Raw genomic sequence first — 4,921 nt, 5'->3', positions numbered from 1 at the left:
GGAAGCCAAAGTGTAAGTTTTCCAGTGGATAATCCACTGCATGGGAGGGGGGGGTTGGGAATATACCTCAGAATTACTTGCCTGCCTATTGGTAATCTAGGGCAAACTCTGAAAGAGGGAGTTGACTATGGAAAAGAGAAGTTGGGTCCAAGTAATTTGGCTTGCCCACTTTGTTTCATGAATTCCCTCCTCCCCTCCCAAGAAAAAAGGCAAATAAAGGCAAATTTTTGTTGCACAGCAGAGAACAATTTACTTGTCAGTTCATGGCTTCAGAGTTACAGTTTCCCAAGGTGGACAGAGATGCTTTAGGGTGGTGATGTTGATGTTGCTATTCTTGATGTTGATGTTGCATGTGTTTCTTGTTGCTTATTGTTGCTGGTGTTGCTTGGAGATCAATGTCCAAGGCTCCTCATTCCGGGGGAGGGCATGCTGGAGGGCAGGTAGGTGTGCAGGCAGGTGGGCAGGGAGGTATGCATGTAGGTATACATGGAGGTACACAAGGTGGTACACAAGGTGGTACACAAGGAGGCACACAGGGAGGCACACAGGGAGGCACACAGGGAGTACAGGGAGTACAGGGAGCACAGGGAGCACAGGGAGCACAGGGAGGGATACACGTAGGGATACACTTGGGAGGACAGGGGCATGGTGGTGGACAACATTTAGGTGGGCAAGGACATGGAGGACAACATTTAGGTGGACAACATGGGGCAGGACAGCATTTTGGTGGGCAACATGGGGGAGGGCAACATGGGGGTGGGCAACATTTGGGTGGACAAGGCTTGGGGCACGGAGGAGGGCACGGGAAACACTTGACTGGGCAGGTTGGAGCGCATTTCTCAGAGCACCGCTGCAGAAGTTTTCTCAGGCAGCTTGGTTGGCATCTGGGCTCACAACATCTGGGCTCACAGCACTTGGGCTCACAGCACTTGGGCTCACAGCACTTGGGCTCACAGGGTTTGTTTTTGTCCTCTTCACTCGACATTTGATTTTCTTTTTCCATACACCCTAGAAATGAAGAAACATCAGACAAATACATGTGAGGACAAATTGAGGAGATTGAGTTTTATAGTCCTATCTTTTCTCTTCTCTCACATATTGATCCCCTTTCCCCTTTAGTGCCTTGTTGAGTTTTTCTTCTGATCTAAGAGGGGAATCAGAGACCAAAAAGATCTCTATAGGAAAAAAAAATTTAGACACTCCCCACATCTTAATCTACATTTTCTATAATAGTCCCATGCTTCAGTGGGGTGCTAAATCCCTATTCTAACTTCCGTACATTAGAACATTTGATCATCTCAGCTTAATTCTTGGGCAATTTAACTTGAATAATGATAGTCAATTTTTGTCACTAGTCTATTTGTAATGATAACATAATCATAATGATAATAATGGCAGCACTCATCTATAATTAAGATTTGCAAAGTACTTTACATTTTAACTAATTTGATCTTCACAACTTTATGAAAAATTGTGCATTATTTTCCCTCTTTTACAGACAAGGAAACTGAGGCATGTAGCACTTGTGACTTACTGAGTTGGAGCACTCAGCTAATTGTCTGAGGAAGGTTTTGAATTTAACTCTTCCTGATTCCAATTGGGTTCAAAAATCTGTCCACTATTCTACCTTAACTTGAATCTGTTTTTAGCTCATTCTTCTCATTCTTATCACCTATCTGGATCCTCTTTTCCACCTATCTCCAAATGTCTAGAAATTTGATGTAGTAGTAGAGGGTAAAGGTAGAGATATCAGTTACTAGTCAACAGGAATCTGGTCCTGAAATATCAACTAGGTAACTTCTACCATCAGTGGAAAGCAGGCATCTAGCAGAAATGATTTGAGATTATTCTTCCTCTAAGACTGGGATCAGGGTGAAAGTACCAGTTGACCCAATCCTAGTTAAAGTCTTTGGTGGAAATTAAAAGATCACATGAAGATATTGTTGAAATGATTCTTATTAAACTATTGATATAGCCTCTTAAGTTCTTTTCTAGCTCTAATATTCTATGATACAGTGATTCCTCCTTTACTTCAGTTGACACTGACCATGTGAGAAAATCAGGACAGGAAAAAATTATTTGGGGAATTCTAGTTATTTCCATTTTTTGGTGTTAGAAAATTTTACTTGTCAGAGCTACAAGGAGTTCAGTTTTTACAAAAGAAATTCCTAGGGGCAACTAGTTGACTCAGTGAATAGAAAATTGGCTCTGAAGTCAGGAAGACCTGAATTCAAATCTGGTCTCAGACACTTCATACTTTACTAGCTATGTGACCAGACACTTAATATTTTACCAGCTGTGTGACCCTGGGCTTGCCTCACCAAAATAAATAAAAATTAAAAATAAAAAAAAAATCTGGCCTCAGATACTTAATACTTACTAGCAATGTGACCAGACATTTAATACTTATTACCTTTGTGACCCTGGGCTTGCCTCACCAAAAAAAAAAAAAAAAAAAAAAAAAAAAAAAAAAAAAAAAAAAAAAAAAAAAAAAAAATTAGAAATAAAAAAAAATCTGGCCTCAGGTACTTAATACTAGTAGTGTGACCAGACATTTAATACTTCCTAGTTATGTGACTCTGGGCTTGCCTCACCAAAAAAAAAAAAAAAAAGAAAAGAAAAAAAGAAAAAAATTTTCTTTCCCCACTTGTGACCCTCTTCTGTGGTTCCAAGTCATTTTAGATGGCCAAGTTCAGTTTCTTTATCAGTGATAGTAATTTCTAATCTATCCTGTATCTAAAATGTATCTTTGAATTAAATTTCTTCCACTTCTAACTCATATTCAAGAAGGAACAAGGAAGGGAAAAAAAGGGAAGAGTGTGAAGAAAAAAAAAAGAAATACAAAAAAAAGTACTCTAAGTATTCAGTCCCATAGGACCCCAAACTGAACAATGATAAAATATCCAAATTCTTAAAATGACTGAGAATCCAAGTTTTAGTCAGTGGGGCAATATAACCTGTTAATGAAAAAAGAAAAAGTCAAAAGCACTTCAAAGTTTCAGTGATCTGAAATATATAATTTAGTGCCAAATTTCCATTTTTTCTAGAATATTGGAGCCCAAATATAGAAGAGAAGTCTAATAGGGATGATTATTTCCAGTTGTCAAACTTCAACTTACTGTGGCTTGATGTTAATTGAACTTGACAAGTCGCCGAGTGGGAAAGATGGAAAACCTGGCTGTGCCGGGGCTGATGGAGTTACCCTCTGCTTGCTGTACTGGGATCTACGGAAAGAAATTAACTCTCGATTATGATCTCATCACTGGCATCATCAATGGGTAACTAATGGATGAACTCAGAGTTACCTGGCAGGTCAGGCCCTTGGCCCAGCTGGTGTTGATGTCACAAGGCAAGCTGTTCAGCATATTTGTGTATGTGTGTATGTACCTATGGGGCATGTGCACATTGATAGTAGCAACTCATACATGGGAAAACTCTTACCAATTCAGGTTAGCATCTTATCAGCAACTTTGAGGAAAGTTCTGATGATAATGTATTAATTCCTTGGTCACTCCTATTTCCTATTCCTTCTCGATCAGGAAAGGAGGGGAAAGAAAAGGGGATTTATGATGACAACATTTTCATAATTAAAAGTACTTTGGAGGTCAAATAAATCCAACCCCCTCATTTTACAAAGGTGGAAAAAGGGACCCAGAAAAGTAATCAGCCCAAGATTGCAGGGATTAGAGATAGTAGAGTTAGAAATCTATTCTAAGTCTGATCTTTTCACATAATCTCCTTTGAAGAAGATTTGAAAAAAAGGTAATTTGGGGCTGGGAGAGTGGGATGAAGAAGTCCAAGTTTACAAACTGGGAGTCTCTTCTTCTGGAGATACAGAATAGCTACTAGTAGAGTGCTAGATTTGGAATCAGGAAGATCTATGTTCAAATGCTGTCTAAAATACACATTGACTATGGGGCTGTGAACAAGTCAGCTGACCTGTTTTTAATTTTATTTGTAAAAATATTTTCTATAGTTCCTCTCTCCTAGGGTTGTTGTGAGGCTCAAAGAAAACACATTTTTTTTGTTTTTGTTTTTCGCAATTTTTATAGTGCTAAACATGCTACTTTTGGTTATCCTTTTATGGAGTTAATTCTCTTTATTCTCCTATGGACCTAATTCTGGGGCTGCCCCTCCCCCATTGCCCTTTCATACATTCTTATCTTTTTGGAATGCTAATTTTCTATGTTCTTGCCTTTGGCATCCCTGTCTCCTGGTTTAGGGGATGGGCCCCATCCCACCCACCCTCACCCTCTAGTTAACAGCATCAAGAAAATCAAATGAGCAGGAATCAGTTCATAAGACAATTTTTATTTGAATTTTGAGAAAATGGATTGTAAATCTGACTCAAGACATTTACTAGTTGGGAGAACTTAGACTCAGTCTCAATTTCCTCATCTGTAAAAATAAAAGGATTAGATTGTAGATAGCCTTTAAGAGTCCTGCCAGTTTTTATACTTTGAAACTTTGCTCTATAAGTGTTACATATGCCACCATAGTGTGGTATATGAATGTGTGTGTTTGTGTTTGTGGGCGTATGTGAGTATTTCTATGTGCATGTAACAGCCCCCTAATCATGCAGAGGAACAGTCTCTAGATGAGAAGGGGGAATCAAAGGAACAGAATACCAAGAAATGTCAGGGAAGTAGTTTAGGGGAGAATGAAACTTTTTTTTAGGATAGTTCTCTTGTTAGACTTTCTAAACTACATTTTCTCCCTTCCCAATTTGATCCTTTTTAAGGGAAGCATAGAAGAGACAATGGAAAAGTCCCTTTTAGCCTTCTTGCACTAGGAGAGAGGGATGAATCAGGAATTTGGGGAAGGGGGTTAGAGACCATGGAGTTAATAATTTGTAGAACTGGCCTCATGTTGGTCACAATAGGACTACATAATAGAAGGAGAAGGAAAGGAGCATCTTCTA

The 4,921-nt window shown here is 39.1% G+C and overlaps 1 long non-coding RNA gene across 1 annotated transcript; it reads right to left on the bottom strand.

Moving 5' to 3' along the window:
- Positions 1-771: 771 nt before the first annotated feature.
- LOC116423332 lies at positions 772-3,269 on the bottom strand. The gene is made up of 2 exons (XR_004233902.1): positions 3,120-3,269; positions 772-1,008 (listed from the first exon to the last, which is right to left on the bottom strand). It is a non-coding gene; the product is annotated as an uncharacterized LOC116423332 (long non-coding RNA).
- Positions 3,270-4,921: the final 1,652 nt, after the last annotated feature.

Source organism: Sarcophilus harrisii, chromosome 4, assembly GCF_902635505.1.
Source record: "Sarcophilus harrisii chromosome 4, mSarHar1.11, whole genome shotgun sequence".
In the NCBI taxonomy this organism is placed as follows: Eukaryota; Metazoa; Chordata; class Mammalia; order Dasyuromorphia; family Dasyuridae; genus Sarcophilus; species Sarcophilus harrisii.
The sequence above is the reverse complement of the archived record's forward strand: the minus strand, read 5'-3'. Positions and strand labels throughout refer to the sequence as shown.